The sequence below is a fragment of the Leptodactylus fuscus genome, chromosome 4 (genome assembly GCF_031893055.1).
Source record: "Leptodactylus fuscus isolate aLepFus1 chromosome 4, aLepFus1.hap2, whole genome shotgun sequence".
NCBI classification, from domain to species: domain Eukaryota; kingdom Metazoa; phylum Chordata; class Amphibia; order Anura; family Leptodactylidae; genus Leptodactylus; species Leptodactylus fuscus.
In genome coordinates, this window is record NC_134268.1 from 93,446,855 (window position 1) to 93,468,872 (window position 22,018).

Below are 22,018 nucleotides of genomic sequence, written 5' to 3' on the forward strand. Positions count from 1 at the left end.
ACACGGACCCCATTATAGTCTATGGGGTTCATTGCTCACTGCTTGTCAATGCGTTTAGTATTCCGTTCAGGGGATCCCCAAATAAACTTCCCGAACGGAATACCGAATGCAGATGTGAACCAGGCCTATCAATAACATTTACATGAATCAGACCAAGCTTCGCCATGTACACTAGACCATCCATTCATCTGAGATCAGCAGCTGTGGTCACCATTGGCATACAAAGTATATAGCAGTAGTAAATAAGGTAAGTGAGAGCCATGTATGTGTCATCTTCCACAGTCGGCCATGTTTGGGCAGTGCTGTGGACATGTGTGACCTCACTGACTAGATGTGACATTTGGTGTGAGCAGTGAGGGGATTCCTCAGCCGGCCATACACATTGTCACAGTGAGGCCTGCCCCTGGCTCCACCCCATGCTATCCCTCCTCAGTGGAGACGAGTAGGGATCCCTCCTCTCACAATAAATGACAAAGCATAGAAAACTAATGGAGAGCCTAGTGCATGAGTGCTAGCCGGGCCCGGCAGCCGCACGTCGCCTGGATCTGCCTTATCCCGCTCTGATTTCCTGTCCCTCACCCCGGACATACTCAAGTTTCTAGAAAAGGGGAGGGAGCCGGGAGCTCCTTCAAGATCCCCGTATGAGGCTCTGTACGGGAAACCCGTGCAAGTTGTGGTGAGTACGTCGTCATTCTTGCTTTATGTCTAGGGCTCGCGGAGTCCTGAGGGCTCGGTGTAACCCCTTCATTGCCGAAGGAGAAACATGTGCTCCGTACACAGCGTGGACGCTGCGGGGGCCATGTGTTAGAGAGTGTAGGGGCTACCATGTGTGAAAGTTCTATGGCTGCTGAGCGGTGTGAGGGCACAACATGGCATAGGGAGGCACATTACATGGCTGCAGAGGAACCTCCGGGATCTCCGGCTGCCCTAATGAGGCTGTGTAGGGCGGCTGAGAGGGCGGGCACAGGCTGAGCCAACTGAGGGATTTCCAACATACGTCAGCTCAGGGACTTTCTGCAGTGACGGAAGAAGGAAGCACATTGTTCATCGCTGGTGCACAAGTCTACAGGCAGTGCTTGGCTGCAGGCATGTCCTTGGTGGAGTCCATTACCTCACAAAGATATAGAGTATGCTGCAGAAAATGGCCCTGATCCAAAACACACAGCAGCACTGAAGGAACACTACACAAAACACACTACGGTTGAGGCCCCACATTGCGGAAACAGCTTTTTTTATTGCAGATTTTGCAGTTGTATTTTTTGAGCTAAAGTCAGGAGTGGCTTGGAAAAGATTGGAAAATATATAGGAAGCTCTTAGGTATTTCCCTTTGGTGAATTCCACTACTGACTTTGGCTTAAAAACAAAACAAAAACCGCAGCAAAATCTGCAATAAAAACCACTTTGTTGCTGCAGTGTGGGGCCTTATTCACACTTCTGCATTTCACATACTTATCCATTCACTTCAGTGTACTCATTCAGACGTGTTTCTTTTTTAAAAGACCATAAGTCACAGTCAAATTACACCAAGGAAAGCCTGGGGGTCCATGCTTTACAGTTAGAGTTACAATGAAAACCTATAGCAGAATCAAACTGGTGCAGATTTCCATTCTTGCAGCCTCTTCATAAATCTCTGGGTTCCTGTGCCAGTTGGGCCGTTTCTTAAGAGTCACGTGTGACACACCAGTCTTAATAAATTTGCCCCATTGTGCTACCAGTTATGATTCTCTTTGCCTATAACAGTATTTCTCATATAAATGTAGACAAAGAAAAACAAAATTAATGGAGTAAGTCCAAAAAAAAACTAACTGCAAATATAAATGATATTTGCTATTCATATGCATTAGGGTCTGTTCAGACAGTGGAAGATGAAGAGGAATTGGAGCAGACTTCTGCCTCAGTTTCCGCTTTAATGGGAAAAATAGCAGAATCAGAATCTGTGACTTTACCTATCGAATCCGCAGTTGAATAATAGTAGTTTGTCAATTGCTAGAGACAAACAGTTGATAATTTTCGATCGCGTATGTCTCCTTAGCCAGCCAGTTGAACATATTAACTTGGGCAGACAATCCTTGACCTTTACGTCAGCAGTGATGTGCCATTTGTGTACAGGCTGCAGTGGTGATGTGACCAGAAATGGAACGTCACAAGAAGATGTCATGTGACACCCCGTCAGGTATCTGGCACAATAGTACTTACACAATACCTGTCACCTCTGACGTGTTCCTTTTAAGAAATACTTGTATTCTTCATGAGATAACAGTTACAGAGTATCCTCTGTTCTAAGGCTAAGTTCACATCAGTGGCGCTTAGTCTGTTCTAGTCTGACCAGAAAAACGGGCAAAAAAGGCCCGTCCTATTGTCTATATGGGGTCTGCCAAGAGTCTAGTTTTTTTTTTTGTAACTGAAATCACCTAATGCCGAAGTTGGGCCTGCAGTCGTGGCGATTTATGATGACTGTGCCAGATGGGCAGCCGCTGCAAATGTGAACTTCGTTAGGGTTGTGTTTTTGCCCTGACTGAGCAGTGTCAGACTGTGTAATGTGAATGGTAACACCTACTTGTCAATTCAGTCAAAAATTTCTAGAAGAAATAATGGAGGGACAGCACAAAATCGAGTCATGAGAACCGATGCTCCAGAATTATTTCTTGGGGAATCCAAGTACTTAGGCTACATTCACATCTGTGTTTGAGTCTCTGTATATGAGACTCGGCAGCTGATTCTGCGTAAGGGTATGTTCACACGAAGGAAAAGGTTGTGCAAACCTTTTCCGCTGTGTGAACCTTCTGCGAGGCTCTCCGCGACTGAATGCCGATGCAACATTGGCATTCAATCGCGGCATCCCGCTCCTGTGTAGTCCCAAATGAATGGGCCTACATTTGAGTGTGTCTCATGTCGCGGCTGAGTCATCTCGCTTCTTTTTTCTGCTACTAGCTAGCAGTAAAAAGAAGCGAGTGGCTCCCATTGAAGTCAATGGGAGCCGTTTTTGGCAGCGGATTCCGCGTAAAAATCCGCTGCCAAAAAACTGTGTGAACAAACCCTAAGAGCTAGTTCACACGGGGCCAAAGGGGCGGATTTTGACATCGGAACCCACGTCATAATCCGCCCCTTTAAAATGGTGGTCTATGGTGACCATTAGCTTTCTGTTTTCCGCTATCGGCAACTGCCGATAGCAGAAAAAGAGAAGCGAGCTGCCATTTCTTCAGGCAGATGCTGTGGCTCGCTGAGCCACGGCTTCCGCCTGGCAGCCGCACCCTTCCGGTGTTGGCTCATTCATTTGAGCTAACTCCGGGGTGGGGGAAGCCGCAACCGCGACATCGTGGCAGGCGGGTTTTGACCATATTTTGACTTGGCTCCCCGAGTCAAAACATGGTCAAAATCTGCCCCCCGTGTGAATGAGCCTTTAAGAGTGCTTTTCTGTTTGCCTGTTTCTGTATAAAAGTGGTGGAAATATTCTAGCCTATGGGGAGTGCAGGTTTCTGCAGGTAACTGCTTTGTAAGTAGTCAGGGTCTTTGTCTTTTGGGTCCTCTAGTGTTCACCTTGCTGTCAGGAGTGCTGATGGGTCCTCTCCAGCCAGTCATTTTAGCAGTAAGTAAGTGTTGTTATATCCTGCCTCAACCTTCAGCCCAGTTTTGTGCTATAAAGTTTATAGTTGCCGGTAAAAATCTGATGTTTCTGTAATTTGTGTGACACAAATCTGATTTTACATGTCTTTTAGTTTTGCAGTTTCCATTTTTACTGTTGAATGTTTGGGGTTTAGCTTTCAATAAGGTAGAATCCTAGCCTGCATTCTGGTAACCCTCCCTCAGCGGGCTCGGGCTCTAGATACAGAGCGTCAGGATAGGGGAGGGAGTGCTAGGAGTGCACAGAGGGGAGGGGAAGCCCAATGACGTCATAGCTAAGCTTAAGTAATAGACAGTGGGCAGGGCTAGACGGATCCCCCTGACCACCCCTCCACCACAGAATCACATGACTCAAGGCCTGCCAAAAGCTTTCCCAGTGTCAGACTGTAAATGCAGTCCTAGCACAAACACAATGCTGGTGTCCTAGTGTTACAGTGCAGCAAGGTCATACTCAATCCCTTACATGCTGGATTTTTTCCTTTTGTGTCCTTTGTAACCGACTGATACAATTGGGCGCAAATTACACCAATGCAGACTCTAGCAAAACTGACTTTATAAACTCCTCTTATGATAAAACTCCCCCTTGTTTTTTATTATTATATAGATTGTGAACACACCCCAAGAAACTGTCCACTATTCCCTGCGACCAGGATGGCGTTCTTACCTTTCTGATAGAATGATCCGTCATCATTTATCCCGGTGTAAGATGTAATTGTCCATTTTCCGCTATGGCAGGTCACACAGTCTGCACCGTGTTAACACTAATATGAATCTTCCTGTTTTTCACATGGTACAGGCAGCAAATGGTATGGCATGGAAAGGATAGCGCTTCATGAGACTGTAATGATACTATAGCTACCTATGAAAGACACACCAATAATAATGTACCCCTATCTGATGACAGCACCACCAGCACATGCATAAGAACTCTCTCTGAATGACACTGTACAGTTACAAATTACAGTGTATGTGGAAACCTTCCTCTCCATTGTGTTTGTGCAGCCGCTTTAAGGCACACACTGCCTTGACTTGTCAATCCTCTGAAAATGTAGCTAAATATATTCTGAAAATTGGAGGTGCTTTTTCACACATATAGATATTGTTATGCTCTGTGACTATTCTACATGTAAATCTAGCTTGCTCAGTGTTTCAGCTGACACAGTGTACAGGCTGTAAAAACACACTATAGAAATCATGTACTGAATTGGGGAACGAATGGCCCGAACCCAGATGTGACCCGGGCCATAGAAATGAATGTGTGAAAAACACAGCTAGCACACTGACCATACACGCTGGGCCTAATGGGATTAATGGCACAGTCCTAAATTTATCTAAATAGACCACTTCTGTGTTATGATAGCTTTTTTGCTATTTTAGTGCTGGTTCCTGATTTTTCAGACCTGGGAAAGTTTGTCAAGTACTAGGTTATGACTAGTTGAGGCTGAGGCCCCACGTTGCTAAAACGCTGCGTTTTACAGTGCTTACAAAGTAGATAGGATTCTGGCTAATCTCATCCACAGATTGTAGAAAAAAATCTATTGTGGAAAATCTACACTTTCAAAAATGCCAGCGTTTTCCGTATACTCGAGTATAAGCCGACCCAAATATAAGCCGAGGCCCCTAATTTTACCACAAAAATACTGGGAAAACTTATTGACTCGGGTATAAGCCTGGGGGGGGGGGGGGGGGGGAATGCAGCAGCTACTGGAAAATTTCAAAAATTAAAATGGCCAGAGTTTTTGGGTGCAGTAGTTGCTGGGAAAGGGGAGGGGTGTTTTAGTTGTCTATCTGCCCTTCTCTGAGCTTGAGGACTGGGTTTTTCCCCCACTTGGAATTCAGCCTGGCTGAATATAGGGTATCTGCAATGCTACTATTAACCCCTTCCTGACGGAAAGGAGGAATTTAGAGCATTTATTTATTATATTTTTTCTAACGCTTTTAAGACCCCCCCCCCCAAAAAAAAAAATAAAAAAATAAAAAAAATTTTTTCTTTTGCTTGACTCGAGTATAAGCCGAGGGGGGCTTTCTCAGCCGAAAAACTGTGCAGAAATTTGGTCATAAAGAAAAATCTTTCTTGAAATGTCCTGTTTGACAAAGTACACGTGTAAAAAATACACGTGTAAAAATAAGTCTCCCGTTGACTTCAATGACATTTTTTTACACGTGTGAAAAAAAAAAAACACGTCAAAATACACATGTAAAATGTTATTGAAGTCAATGGGAGTCTTATTTTTACACGTGTATTTTGCCAAAATACACGTGCGTTTACTCCGTGTGAACGGACTCTAAGGGTCCATTCACACGGAGGAAAATGGTGTGGAATTTCAGTGCTGAAAGAAAAAGCCTCCCATTGACTTCAATGGGTTCTTTTTTTCTGCTGGAACTCTATTGGGAGGCTTTTTTTGGAGGTTGATTTTGAGGCGGATTCCTGACCAAAAAACTCTGTGTGAACTCGGCCTTAGTCAGTATGGGACCTCTCATAGATGAGGAATGCTACAAAGAGCTGTTCTCACTTATAAAGTCTTGGACTGTATGCTACATGTGTAATCATTGCTTTTACTGAGCCTACTGCAATGCTTTATTCACTACAGGTAGAAGTAAAGGCTTGCTGCCTGCTTTCCTTGGGCATAACAGCTGATAGTGAATGGTCAAAGCTACGTCAAATAACCTAGTTACAAGGTGCACTGCATCGGCATCCCGTCACAGCTAGCCACGCGGAGAGTTTACACAGTGGAAAAGGTTACCGCCAGTGTGAACATATCCTAACACTCTAAGGACATACGGTATGTCCATGCAGGGTTAAGAGTGGACCACTTGGATATTAATTCAAGAGGAACTGGATAAATCAAGTTTTCATTTTGTTTACACTCCTGTATACTTTTTAGGAACGATTCAGTGCGGTTTATAATCCTGTGAACTTTCTGCTTTTTCTGGGCTCTTGTCTTATTGACAGCTCTCTCTGTATGGACACTTATACAGAAAATGTTGTTGGTCACTGACAGTCGCCCATTGGAAAACTAAGGGTCCATTCACACAGAGGAAAATGGTGCTGAATTTGGTGTGTAATTTCAGGGCTGAGAAAAGCCTCCCATTGACTTTCAGAGTTTCAGTTCTGCTAGCAGAAAAAGGAACCCATTGAAGTCAATGGGAGGCTTTTTTTTCAGCGCTGAAATTCAGCACCAAATTCAGCACCATTTTCCTCCATGTGAATGGACCCTTTGACTAGCATGAACAGAAATCTCTCTGCGTAGACTATAAATTCTGCTGAATCTTTCCCACAAAACTATATATCGATGCAGTGTGAAAATGCTGCTATAACAGGCTGCTGGCAGGTCAGGCACCTAGTTTGATCTGACAAGTTCCCTGTAAATAGCTGCAATAATATCTAGAATACTGACTTTTAAATGTATACTTTTTCCCACAGATACCAGTTCGTCTCTAATGGTAGCATAGATAGCCGTAGCTTTTCTGATATTTATATACCCATACATATGGTTTATTATCTTTTGTTCTATGTGCTTTTCAAACATTAGAAACCAAAAGGACGAGATTTAAGTTTTAGTTGAGAAGTTTTTCTTTTAAGGCCATTGGTTAGTCATGGAAATTCAGCAGTGGGTTTGTCTGAAAGCTGGAAGTGCTGCAGAAAGGTTGGTGAAGGTAAAAGTTGAAAGCTGGGGGAAAATCACACAGGTACAATTTTTTTTAATTTTTTTCTGCAATTTTCTTTTTTATAGCATGGGGATGACTGGTACTGTAGATGACAGTGGACAATTTGCCATTGAGGGGGCATTCACACTAGCTCCGCTGTCCGCCCTTCATTTCAATGGGTTTTTAAAGCAAACTGCCGATGTCCGTATGCAGCCTCTCCGCCGTCGATATATAGTTTTGTGTGAAAGCCGTTCCCAAGCAGTTTAGCCTTGCCTTTCGACTGACTCACAAAAGGTGAACAGCAGCGGTAGTGTGAATGCCCCTTGAGTCTGTGGTGGCAAACCATATTCTTTTACACATCCCATAGAAAGGGACAGATGTAGATGCTGCAGGACATAAAATTCTAGTGAATAGGAGTTTTTCAATAATACTCTACACAGATTTTAGGGCGTTATGACCCCAGTTTAAGGCTTGGGCCCCATGTTGCAGAAAATCTGCTTTTTTATCTTAAACCAAAGTCAGAAGTGGCTTCAAAAGGAATGGGGACTAAAGGAAGCACTTTATTTCTCCCCTCTGCTGAATCCATTCCTGGCTTTGAGTTAAAAAAAAAAAAAAAAAAAAAAAATTGCAGTAAAATCTAAAACAAAAACAGCTTTTCTGTCACATGGAGCCTCAACCTAAAGAAGTCCAGAAAACCCCCTTTTCCCATTCCTGCACCTCACCCGTTTGCCACAGTCCATGCTTCTTTCATGCATACTGTTCCCATATCACTGCAATTCAACATCTCCCCAGCACCTGATCAGACACAATTTTGGCTTTTATATTTCTCTTTCTCTTTGGGTTGAGTCTATAATCGAATGGTTAAAGGTATGGCATGGATTCAGTAGATGGCGCTGCCTCTGCTCTGGGAGTGTTAGGTTCTGCTCTCACGGAGTAACGTGCCACTCATTTAGACACGTAAACACGTGTCAGACCGCGGTGCTTCAAAACAGATCCCATTGATTTCAATGGGTGCCGGCTTACGCACGCTACACATTGAAATCAGTGGGTTACAAAGCCTCCCATTGATTTCAATGTGTAGCGCGCGTAAGCTGGCACCCATTGAAATCAATGGGATCTGTTTTGAAGTGCCGCGCTCTGACACGTGTTTGCATGTCTAAATGAGCGGCGTGTTACTCCGTGAGAACGGAGCCTAAAGGGGCATTAACGCGGAGTAAAGTGTCGCTGGTTCTACCACGATAACTCGCAGCAGAATCAGCGCTGATATAGACTCCCATTGATTTCAATGGGTTTTGTCTTCCGCGTGGAACACATTGAAATCAATGGGAGTCTTTTTTATCAGCGCTGATTCTGCCGTGAGTTATCGTGGCAGAATCAGCACCACATTACTCCTTTTGAATGTCACCTTAGGGTCCATTCACACAGAGTTTTTTGGCGAGGAAAAAATCTGCTTTAGGAACTAGGAAATGTTTTTTTTCCTCCAGCATATTTTTACCTCCAGTGTATGGACCTTGAAAAAAACGCTAGCGGTTTTTCCACATGGTTTTTGCCAATTCCACGTAGATTTTCCACCTTCCATTGACTGCGTTGGTTTTTGCAAGCAGAATCCGCCAGAATCTACTAGTGGAACAAAAAGGAATCTTTTTGTTCCACTAGTAGAAAAAATCCGCTAGTGGAAAAAAAAAAAGCTAGCCGAACCCACAGAACTCTATGGGGAGGCTTTTTTTCCATGTAGATGATGATTCAGCACCAAATTCCTCAGTGTGAATGGACCCTTAGTTGTGTGGTCTGGTGGACTTTACTTTGTCAGTCAGTGCATCACTGCTAACACCCCCTCCAGCTTGGTTTTTTCAGTTGCAGCATGGTCCAATTAGAGACTAACTATGTCTCTCCTAAATGCAACCCTAACCCCATACCACTTGGTCAGATAGGGACACAACTTGTGGTACCTCATACTAGTAGTCACAGGACCCTACTGGATGCACAACAGAGCAGACAGCACCTTCTGTTACCCACTCTATTCTAGCTCTATTTCTTTCTCTTTGCTTGGCTATCAATTCCATGATACATCAGCACAGTAGTACATAGACCGCTAAAGGTTGTACTATATCTTTGTGCTGGAGACATTGTATTTACCACTCTCATATATCTTCCTAAATAACCTAATAGACTATAAGTATATAGTCAGGCAGACTGAGCTGTGAGCTTCTTCATTATAGCTGTGTGACAGGAACTATCTGCTCTTCAGTAGTTAGTGACAGACTTTTCTGTCTCCCCCTCTGGAGAGTCTGTGTGGAATTGTCCATTATACAAGAGGTCATTAATGGGGTTATCCATCGAAGTTAGAATGGGATGACCTTTCAGCCTGACCAAATGTGGGCATGACTGGTGGTGGTCAGCTCTCCAATTCACTTCAGTGGGAGTGCTGGAAATGTGCTATATATGGGTTATCTCTGGCTGAGCGCAGTTTGCCACCTATCACACCCACATTCACCCTGGCTGCAGTCACTTGGAGAAAGGACCTCCCATTCTCACTTCATGGGAAAACCACTTTAAGGGAGCCTTCACATGGAGTAAACGCTCGCTCATTTTGGCAAAATACACGTATAAAAATAAGACTCCCATTGACATCAATTACATTTTACACATGTATTTTTTACATGTTTATTTTGCCAAAATGAGCGCATGTTTACTCCGTGTGAAGGCCTCTAAGGCTAAGGCCCCATGTAGAAGACTGCAGCAAAAAAGCACTACAGGAAAAATTGTGGAGGCAACGCATCACGTTTTTTCCCACAGCGCTTTTCATAGAAAACCACTGTGTATTTTCACCTTCCATTATACCTATAGGGAAACCGCTGGCGTTTCCATAGGTACAGTCCTAAAACCAATTTTGTGCTTCAGTAATTCAGTAAAAAGTAGTTAGGAGTATTCAAATCAATGAAATGATAAGGGTACTAAAATTTTTGGTTTAAATGCAAATTTCACATTTTCTGTTAGTACAATAAATCTCATTTCAATCCTTAAATATTACTGTGTCCATCAGTTATTAGATATATCAAACTGAAGTGGCTGCTGCAAACACCAAAATATTTAGAACTAAAAATGATTAAGATTAATAGGGGTGCCCAAACTTTTTCATAGGACTGTATAATTGACCTCCCATCCACTTTGCAGGTACTGTAAAACTCAGCATTTTCGCAACAGGCAGCTTCAACCTAAAGAAGGCATACATATTCAATAGCTGTCAGCTGAATGCTTGTATAGACAGCTAACCCCCACTCCACCCCAATGCACAGACACAGCTGGCCAGGAAATAAGCCGCTGCCAGAAATCTTTGGTAGTATTTTATTTCCTATGGTAATAAGAGATTGGACATGTTGAAATCTTTCTTTTTTCTGATAATTGTTGGGGGAGAGATAGGACATACCCTCAATCATTTGATCTTGCTAAAATCAGTATATTCATCAAATGTGTTTGGGTAGCAGAACATTTAGAGCTTGACACTGCCTCGAATAGCTTGTCCTTTTCCCTGTAGTGCATCCTGAATCCATCTAATCCTCTGTATGACCAGACTAGGCAACCTTATTTTATGGTCTAACTTTCCTGTTCGTGCCCATTGTACTTTAGGTGCTTTTGGCAATTGACAGGAGTCAACAAGGGAACGCCAAAAAATCTTGACACTGAGGGCCCAAATGGAACAAGCTGCAATGTATTACAATTTGACACCTTGCAAACATAGCCAGCTTTGAATTTTACAGCAGTTTGTGATACAGTGGCTCTTCTACAGGATTGGAAGAGGATTGTTCTGTATACGCATTAGTGAGTCCAGGGTGACCGTGACCCTGTAGCAGTTCATCAGGTGACTATGAACACCCAGCAAAACCTATGGCTTTTGAGATGCCCTAATCATATTATTCACAATTTAAGTCTTTGCCAAAGTTACTCTGATTCTTGCACACTCCAAATCTTGAAGAAATGTCAGAGGAGAGACGGGAAGGGGATGGACCAGGGGTGTGGATAGAGTGTATTCTGTTGAACCATAGAGAATACAGGTAATTGTCTTCATAGGACGGGGGCTCTTGAGGCATTCACCGTAGAGCTGTTGTAAGTGGATAGGGAAAGGTCTCTGAAGTTTAGTAGGAACAGATCAGGAGACTTCCGCAAAGTCTAGCTGTGTGCCCAGTTTATCACCACATCTCCAAGATAATGGAGACATTGATGACAAGATTGTGTCTGAGAGATATCCTGTACTAACATAATACGATTCTTCAAACCGTGCATAGTGTTTTGTCAACATGACATTTTTGAGCTGCAATACAGTTTATACGCACAGTAAGAAAAATAAAAAAAACACTTAAATTATTTGTATATTTTTACCGATTAGCAGCACTCCATCATACTGTGTAAATATGCAAAAAAACTCAACCATCCTTCAATAATAACCATGTCGATGCTTTTAGAAACTGGAGTTGGGAGATTGTACTTGATGGCCCACTGTGTGACAGGGCTCTATGTCCACCAACTTTTGTTAGGAAATACGCTTAGACATCTTTAAGGTCACTGTAAGGAGGCAGAACCAGTTATACCTGCAGTAAGGGACTGCACAAACCATGAAAACTGCCCTAGATCGTTTGAAAATGGCATTTACAGTGGGGCAAAAAAGTATTTAGTCAGTCACCAATAGTGCAAGTTCCACCACTTAAAAAGATGAGGCGTCTGTAATTTACATCATAGGTAGACCTCAACTATGAGAGACAAAATGAGAAAACAAATCCAGAAAATCACATTGTCTGATTTTGTAAGAATTTATTTGCAAATTATGGTGGAAAATAAGTATTTGGTTAGTAACAAAATTTCATCTCAATACTTTGTTATATATCCTTTGTTGGTAATGACAGAGGTCAAACATTTTCTGTAAGTCTTCACAAGGTTGGCACACACTGTTGTTGGTATGTTGGCCCATTCCTCTATGCAGATCTCCTCTAGAGCAGTGATGTTTTGGGGCTGTCGCTTGGCAACACGGACTTTCAACTCCCTCCAAAGGTTTTCTATAGGGTTGAGATCTGGAGACTGGCTAGGCCACTCCAGGACCTTGAAATGCTTCTTACAAAGCCACTCCTTCATTGCCCTGGCGGTGTGCTTTGGATCATTGTCATGTTGAAAGACCCAGCCACGTTTCATCTTCAATGCCCTTGCTGATGGAAGGAGGTTTGCACTCAAAATCTCACGATACATGGCCCCATTCATTCTTTCATGTACCCGGATCAGTCGTCCTGGCCCCTTTGCAGAGAAACAGCCCCAAAGCATGATGTTTCCACCCCCATGTTTTACAGTAGGTATGGTGTTTGATGGATGCAACTCAGTATTCTTTTTCCTCCAAACACAAAAAGTTGTGTTTCTACCAAACAGTTCCAGTTTGGTTTCATCAGACCATAGGACATTCTCCCAATACTCTTCTGGATCATCCAAATGCTCTCTAGCAAACTTCAGACGGGCCCGGACATGTACTGGCTTAAGCAGTGGGACACGTCTGGCACTGCAGGATCTGAGTCCCTGGCGGCGTAGTGTGTTACTGATGGTAGGCTTTGTAACATTGGTCCCAGCTCTCTGCAGTTCATTCACTAGGTCCCCCTGCGTGGTTCTGGAATTTTTGCTCACCGTTCTTGTGATCATTTTGACCCCACGGGGTGAGATTTTGCGTGGAGCCCCAGATCAAGGGAAATTATCAGTGGTCTTGTATGTCTTCCATTTTCTAATTATTGCTCCCACAGGTGATTTCTTCAATCCAAGCTGGTTGCCTATTGCAGATTCATTCTTCCCAGCCTGGTGCAGGGCTACAATTTTGTTTCTGGTGTCCTTTGACAGCTCTTTGGTCTTCACCATAGTGGAGTTTGGAGTCTGTTTGAGGGTGTGCACAGGTGTCTTTTTATACTGATAACAAGTTTAAACAGGTGCCATTACTACAGGTAATGAGTGGGGGAAAGAGGAGACTCTTAAAGAAGAAGTTACAGGTCTGTGAGAGCCAGAAATCTTGATTGTTTGTAGGTGACCAAATACTTATTTTCCACCATAATTTGCAAATAAATTCTTACAAAATCAGACAATGTGATTTTCTGGATTTGTTTTCTCATATTGTCTCTCATAGTTGAGGTCTACCTATGATGTAAATTACAGATGCCTCTCATCTTTTTAAGTGGTGGAACTTGTACTATTGGTGACTGACTAAATACTTTTTTGCCCCACTGTACGCTAGAAGCTAAACCCAGATTATGCTGGCGAGTTGTGGGAAAAAAAAAAGTGCAACGTTTTTATGCTGGTTTTTTTCGAAATACCTTTGTTGCTTTTTTTTCTGTGCTTTTTCTTCTTATTAAATCTATAAGGAAAACGCTCGCTTTTCTGCAGCTATAAGTGACATGCTGTGTTTCTCAAAAAGTTTTTTTTCCCCCAGAAATGTGTAGATAAGGTTAACTAGAATCTCATTATTTTGCTGGTACTGTAAAACCTAGTGTTTCAATATCCTGCAGGCAAAAATGCTGTGCTCACACAATATGGGGTCTTTGTCAAAGGCTAGGTTCACATCTGTGCTTAGGGATTTCGTTCCCCATTCCGCTTTAAAAATTAGTTTTTAAAGGAGCTCTATCATTGGGAAAAGTCTTTTTTAGATAAGAACATCCTTACATAGCCTTTAGAAAGGCTATTTCACACCTACCTTTTGTATGTAAGTTGCCTGAGTAGATTATGAATAAGTCCATTTTTATCCATATGTTAATGAGCTTCGACCATGCAGCGGAAGTGTCTCTGTGCTCTGTCTGCTCTGTGTGTATGTATAGCAGAGGCTGCTGTGCTGATGACTCGTCTCTGCTGTGCATACACTTAGAGCAGACAGTGCACACAGACACTTCTGGGTGCCCGGTGGAGGCTAATTAGCATATGAATAAAAACTGACTTATTCAAAATCTACTGAGGTAATTTACATACTAAAGGTAGGTGTGAAATAGCCTTCCTAAAGGCTATGCAAGGATGTGCTTAGCTAAAAATGACTTTTCCCAATGATGGAGCCCCTTTTAAAGAGGACATTTCATCAGATCGGGCAAAGGCAGTTCCACATACTGCTGGAAAGCCGACTGTGCTGAATTCTATCGGCTTTCCCGATCTGTGCCCTGAGTAAAGCGCTATCGGTCCCGGTACCGTAGCGCTTTACAGTCAGAAGGGCGTTTCTGACACTCTGTCAGGAACGTCCTTCTCCACAGCAGCGCCTATCGCGCTTTACAGTGTCAGCGGGGACGAAATTGTAGCATGTCAATTATACCTTCGGAAATGCTGGCGATTTCCCTATAGGTATAAATGGAAGCAGAAAGTCGAGAGAGGAAACCGCGATAGAATTCATGTGAAAAGCACTGTGGGAAAAACTGCGTTGCCACTGTGTTTTTTCCCGCAGCACTTTTTCGCTGCGGCCCAATACGTGGGGCCTTTAGGCCGGGGCCCCACTTGCCGGAAATTTTACAGTACTTGTGGCAGTTTTACAGTACTTGCAAAGTGGATGGGATTCGTGTGAATCCCTTGCCCACTGGAAAAATCGCAGCGCGGACACGCTGCGATTTCCAAAACCGTTGCTATTTTGAAAATCGCAGCATGTCAGTTATATCTATGGAAACGCCAGCAGCTTTCCTATAGATATAAATGAAACAGAAAGTCAACGGAGGAAAACTCTGTGAACTTTCTTTTGAAATCGCTGTGGGAAGAACCGCAATGCGTTCACGTCGTGGTTCTTCCAGCAGCACCTTAGCGCTGCCTTTCCGTCCAGTGGGGCCTTAGCCTATGGCGGGTCTTTACACGACCGTAATTTAAGTCTGCAAATGCTCCGCAATTGCGGGTTTTCAATTGTGGACCATTTGCAGACACATTATATTCAGCGTGGCCTCTTACACCACCGGATATTTTATCCATGATGTGCCGGGCTGTGACCGAAGTCTGCACTGAATACCGCAGGTCCGCAAAGGCCATGAATTCACGGCACTGCACAGACTTGCCCTTAGAACTCTATGGGCACGGGCGTCTGTGATGTCTATGTGTAGTCGTGTTGTTGATCAGTAACTAGTAGAGATGAGCGAACACTAAAATGTTCGAGGTTCGAAATTCGATTCGAACAGCCGCTCAATGTTCGTGTGTTCGAACGGGTTTCGAACCCCATTATAGTCTATGGGGAACAGATACTCGTTAAGGGGGAAACCCAAATCCGTGTCTGGAGGGTCACCAAGTCCACTATGACACCCCAGGAAATGATGCCAACACCTCTGGAATGACACTGGGACAGCAGGGGAAGCATGTCTGGGGGCATCTAACACACCAAAGACCCTCTATTACCCCAACATCACAGCCTAACAACTACACACTTTACACACTCAATACCACCTCTCTGACAGTAGGAAAACACCTTGAAACATGTGTATTTGGCACTTGCAGTGAGGAGAGCTTGTCACCAGCAGTGAATTTGGCCCTTGTAGTAAGTTGAGGTTGGCACCAACATTTGTTTTGAAAATCAGGGTGGATTGAGCCTCTAACCAGCAGAGTTTGGGCAAATTCATGGTGGAGGGAGCCTCTAAACACCCCAGTTTGGGCAAATTCATGGTGGAGGGAGCCTCTAAAAACCCCAGTTTGGACCAATTCATGGTGGAGGGAGCCTCTAACCAGCCCAGTTTGGGCAAATTCATGGTGGAGGGAGCCTCTAAAAAACCCAGTTTGGACCAATTCATGGTGGAGGGAGCCTCTAACCAGCCCAGTTTGGGCAAATTCATGGTGGAGGGAGCCTCTAACCAGCCCAGTTTGGACCAATTAATGGTGGAGGGAGCCTCTAACCAGCCCAGTTTGGACCAATTAATGGTGGAGGGAGCCTCTAACCAGCCCAGTTTGGACCAATTAATGGTGGAGGGAGCCTCTAACCACCCCAGTTTGGACCAATTCATGGTGGAGGGAGCCTCTAAACAGCCAAGTTTGGACCAATTCATGGTGGAGGGAGCCTCTAAAAACCCCAGTTTGGACCAATTCATGGTGGAGGGAGCCTCTAACCAGCCCAGTTTGGGCAAATTCATGGTGGAGGGAGCCTCTAACCAGCCCAGTTTGGACCAATTAATGGTGGAGGGAGCCTCTAAACAGCCAAGTTTTGGGAAATTCATGGTGGAGGGAGCCTCTAACCAGCCCAGTTTGGACCAATTCATGGTGGAGGGAGCCTCTAAACAGCCCAGTTTGGGCAAATTCATGGTGGAGGGAGCCTCTAAAAAACCCAGTTTGGACCAATTCATGGTGGAGGGAGCCTCTAACCAGCCCAGTTTGGACCAATTAATGGTGGAGGGAGCCTCTAAACAGCCAAGTTTTGGGAAATTCATGGTGGAGGGAGCCTCTAACCAGCCCAGTTTGGACCAATTCATGGTGGAGGGAGCCTCTAAACAGCCCAGTTTGGGCAAATTCATGGTGGAGGGAGCCTCTAAAAAACCCAGTTTGGACCAATTCATGGTGGAGGGAGCCTCTAACCAGCCCAGTTTGGACCAATTAATGGTGGAGGGAGCCTCTAAACAGCCAAGTTTTGGGAAATTCATGGTGGAGGGAGCCTCTAACCAGCCCAGTTTGGACCAATTCATGGTGGAGGGAGCCTCTAAACAGCCCAGTTTGGGCAAATTCATGGTGGAGGGAGCCTCTAAAAAACCCAGTTTGGACCAATTCATGGTGGAGGGAGCCTCTAACCAGCCCAGTTTGGACCAATTAATGGTGGAGGGAGCCTCTAAACAGCCAAGTTTGGACCAATTCATGGTGGAGGGAGCCTCTAAAAACCCCAGTTTGGACCAATTCATGGTGGAGGGAGCCTCTAACCAGCCCAGTTTGGGCAAATTCATGGTGGAGGGAGCCTCTAACCAGCCCAGTTTGGACCAATTAATGGTGGAGGGAGCCTCTAACCAGCCCAGTTTGGACCAATTAATGGTGGAGGGAGCCTCTAACCAGCCCAGTTTGGACCAATTAATGGTGGAGGGAGCCTCTAAACAGCCAAGTTTTGGGAAATTCATGGTGGAGGGAGCCTCTAACCAGCCCAGTTTGGACCAATTCATGGTGGAGGGAGCCTCTAAACAGCCCAGTTTGGGCAAATTCATGGTGGAGGGAGCCTCTAACCAGCCCAGTTTGGACCAATTAATGGTGGAGGGAGCCTCTAAACAGCCAAGTTTTGGGAAATTCATGGTGGAGGGAGCCTCTAACCAGCCCAGTTTGGACCAATTAATGGTGGAGGGAGCCGCTAAACAGCCCAGTTTGGGCAAATTCATGGTGGAGGGAGCCTCTAAAAAACCCAGTTTGGACCAATTCATGGTGGAGGGAGCCTCTAAACAGCCCAGTTTGGGCAAATTCATGGTGGAGGGAGCCTCTAACCAGCAGAGTTGTGGGAAAGCAGGGTGGAGGGAGCCTCTAACCAGCAGAGTTGGTGGAAATCAGGGTGGAGGGAGCCTCTAACCAGCAGAGTTGGGGGAAATCATGTTGGAGGGAGCCTAGTATTAGCAGAATTGTGCAACGCTTATGGTGGATGAGTATGAGGATGCGGAGGAATTGGAGAGGTTGAGTACAGACATGGAGTTTCATGTTGGGGTGCTTTACACAGGTGGGCACAAAAATGAAGGCTCTATCCAGTGGTGGTTCATTTTTATCAAAGTGAGCCGGTCGGCACTCTCAGCTGACAGACGGGTGCGCTTGTCAGTGATGATGCCACCGGCTGCACTGAACACCCTCTCAGATAGGACGCTGGCGGCAGGACAGGACAGCACCTCCAAGGCATATAGGGCAAGTTCAAGCCACAGGTCCAACTTCGACACCCAATACGTGTAGGGCGCAGAGGGGTCGGAGAGGACAGGGCTGTGGTCGGAAAGGTATTCCCGCAACATGCGCCTATACTTCTCACGCCTGGTGACACTAGGACCCTCCGTGGCGGCACTTTGGCGAGGGGGTGCCATCAAGGTGTCCCAGACCTTAGACAGTGTGCCCCTCGTTTGTGTGGACCGGTGAGAACTTGGTTGCCTACTGGAGGAACTGCCCTCCCTGCCGCCACTGTCACATGCTGGAAACATCTCCATCATATTCTGCACCAATTGCCTGTGGCAAGCATTGATGCGATTGGCCCTCCCCTCTACCGGAATAAAAGACGAGATGTTGTTTTTATACCGGGGGTCAAGGATAGCAAAGATCCAGTACTGGTTGTCCTCCATGATTTTGACAATACGCTTGTCGGTTGTAAAGCACCCCAACATGAACTCAGCCATGTCTGCCACAGTGTTAGTTGGCATGACTCCTCTGGCCCCACCGGAAAGTTCAATCTCCATTTCCTCCTCATCCTCCATGTCTACCCATCCGCGCTGCAACAATGGGACGATTCGAAGTTGCCCGGAAGCCTCCTGTATCACCATCACATCTTCGGACAACTCTTCTTCCTCCTCCTCCTCCATTAAACGCAGTGAAGCGGACAGATGTGTGGACCTACTCTCCAGCTGTGACGGATCGGATGCTATCCCTAACTCCTCTGTGTGATCTGAGTTATCCCTGATGTCAATCAGGGATTCTCTCAGAACACACAAGAGCGGGATTGTAAGGCTCACCATCGCATCCTCAGAGCTCACCCTCCTTGTGGACTCCTCAAAGACCCGTAGGATGTCACAAAGGTCTCTCATCCATGGCCACTCATGGATGTGAAACTGAGGCAGCTGACTTTGTGGCACCCTAGGGTTTTGTAGCTGGTATTCCATCAAAGGTCTCTGCTGCTCAACCACTCTATTCAACATCTGAAACGTTGAGTTCCAGCGTGTGGGGACGTCGCACAAAAGCCGGTGTTGTGGCACATGCAGGCGTTGCTGGAGAGATTTTAAGCTAGCAGCGGCTACTGTTGACTTGCGAAAGTGGGCGCACATGCGCCGCACTTTCACCAGTAGCTCTGCAACATTGGGGTAGCTCTTTAGGAAACGTTGCACCACTAGGTTGAAGACGTGGGCCAGGCATGGAACATGTTGGAGTCCGGCAAGCTCCAGAGCTGCTACCAGGTTCCGGCCGTTATCACAAACGACCATGCCTGGGCCCAGGTGCAGCGGCTCAAACCATATTGCCGTCTCATCGAGGAGGGCATCCCTCACCTCGGAGGCAGTGTGCTGTCTGTCCCCCAAGCTGATCAGCTTCAGCACAGCCTGCTGACGTCTACCAACGCCAGTGCTGCAACGTTTCCAACTCGTAGCTGGGGTCAATCTAACAGCGGAGGAGGAGGCGGTGGCGGAGAAGGAGGCGGTGGCGGAGGAGGAGGCGGTAGAGGAGGAGGAGGAGGGGGGTGTTCTTCTCGTGTCCCTGCCAGGAATGTTAGGCGGGGAGACGAGGTACACCGGGCCAGTTTGGGAAGCAGTCCCAGCCTCAACTACATTCACCCAGTGTGCCGTCAGTGAAATGTAGCGTCCCTGTCCGCATGCACTTGTCCACGCGTCGGTGGTCAAGTGGACCTTTGTGCAAAGCGCGGAACTAAGGGCCCGCCTGATGTTGAGTGACACGTGCTGGTGCAAGGCGGGGACGGCACACCGGGAGAAGTAGTGACGGCTAGGGACGGCATAGCGAGGTGCCGCAGTTGCCATCAGGTCCAGGAAGGCGGGAGTTTCAACAAGCCGGAACGCCAACATCTCCTGGGCCAGCAGTTTAGCGATGTTGGCGTTCAAGGCTTGCGCGTGTGGGTGGTTAGCAGTGTATTTCTGCCGCCGCTCCAATGTCTGAGAGATGGTGGGTTGTTGTAAAGAAACGCCTGATGGTGCCTTTGATGGTGCAGGAGAAGGAGATAAGACAGGACCAGGGGAGGATGAGGTAGAAGTCAACAAAGTGGCGGAGGCAGATGAAGTGGTGTCCTGGCTCATCCTCTGGAGTGCATCGCCAGCACAGTCAGCAGTGGCAGTGGCAGAGGCAGAGGCAGTGGCAGAGGCAGTGGCAGTGGCGTGAACGGCAGGCGGCCTTTGTCCTGCCGTTGCTGCCTGCCACTGATTCCAGTGCTTGGATTCCAAATGACGGCGCATTGAAGTGGTGGACAGGTTGCTCTTCTCAGAGCCCCTAATCAATTTCGAGAGGCAAATTGTGCAGACAACACTATATCTGTCCTCGGCGCATTCCTTGAAAAAACTCCACACCTTCGAGAAACGTGCCCTCGAGGTGGGAGTTTTTCGGGGCTGGGTACGAACTGGAACATCTTGGGAGATTCCGGGTGTGGCCTGGCTTCGCCTAAGCTGCTGACCTCTGCCTCTGCCTCTAGCTACCCTTTTTGGTGCTGCACCTGCCTCAACATCCACACTACTTTCCCCGCTTGACATCCCCCCTGTCCAGGTCGGGTCAGTGTCCTCATCATCCACCACTTCCTCTTCCAACTCCTGTCTCATCTCCTCCTCCCGCACAATGCGCCGGTCAACTGGATGCCCTGACGGCAACTGCGTCACATCATCGTCGATGAGGGTGGGTTGCTGGTCATCCACCACCAAATCGAACGGAGATGGAGGAGACTCTAGTGTTTGAGCATCTGGACACAGATGCTCCTCTGTTAGGTTCGTGGAATCGTGACGTGGAGAGGCAGGTTGAGGGACAATGAAAGGAGCGGAGAACAGCTCTGGGGAGCAGGGACAGTTTGGGTTATTGTTCTGTAAAGCTTCGGAATTTTGGGAGGAAGGAAGACAAGACTGTTGGGTAATAGGAGGAGAGGAGGCAGAGTCTGACTGGCTGCTGGACAATGTGCTGCAAGCGTTCTCTGACAGCCATTGCAAGACCTGTTCCTGGTTCTCGGGCCTACTAAGGTTTGTACCCTGCAGTTTAGTTAATGTGGCAAGCAACCCTGGCACTGTGGAGTGGCGCAATGCTTGCTGCCCCACAGGAGTAGGCACGGGATGCCCTGTGGCTTCACTGCTACCTTGCTCCCCAGAACCATTCCCCCGACCTCGCCCACGGCCTCGTCCACGTCCCTTTCCGGGAGCCTTGCGCATTTTGAATTCCTAGTTAGAAATTGGCACTGTATACCAGTAGTAAAAATTGTGGGTGCACGTAACCCCAATATATTCTTTGAATTCCCAGTCAGAAACTGGCACTATATGGCAGTAGCAAGAAATGAGGGTATTTATAACCCCAATATATTCTTTGAATTCCCAGTCAGACAATGGCACTGTATACCAGTAGTAAAAATTGTGGGTGCACGTAACCCCAATATATTCTTTGAATTCCCAGTCAGACACTGGCACTATATGGCAGTAGCAAGAAATGAGGGTATTTGTATTCCCAATATACTCTTTGAATTCCCAGTCAGACAATGGCACTGTATACCAGTAGTAAAAATTGTGGGTGCACGTAACCCCAATATATTCTTTGAATTCCCAGTCAGAAACTGGCACTATATGGCAGTAGCAAGAAATGAGGGTATTTGTATTCCCAATATACTCTTTGAATTCCCAGTCAGACAATGGCACTGTATACCAGTAGTAAAAATTGTGGGTGCACGTAACCCCAATATATTCTTTGAATTACCAGTCAGAAACTGGCACTATATGGCATTAGCAAGAAATGAGGGTATTTATAACCCCAATATATTCTTTGAATTCCCAGTCAGACAATGGCACTGTATACCAGTAGTAAAAATTGTGGGTGCACGTAACCCCAATATATTCTTTGAATTTCCAGTCAGACACTGGCATTATATGGCAGTAGCAAGAAATGAGGGTATTTG

At 45.9% G+C, this 22,018-nt stretch overlaps 1 protein-coding gene across 1 annotated transcript in view; it reads left to right on the forward strand.

Annotated features, from left to right (window-relative positions):
* The first annotated feature begins 259 nt into the window (after positions 1-259).
* Positions 260-22,018, forward strand: part of HIVEP1 (HIVEP zinc finger 1) — a 137,020-nt gene continuing 115,261 nt past the window's right edge. The window contains exon 1 of the mRNA XM_075270814.1: positions 260-676. The gene's annotated coding sequence lies outside the window, so the exon portion shown is untranslated. The remainder of the gene's footprint in view (positions 677-22,018) is intronic.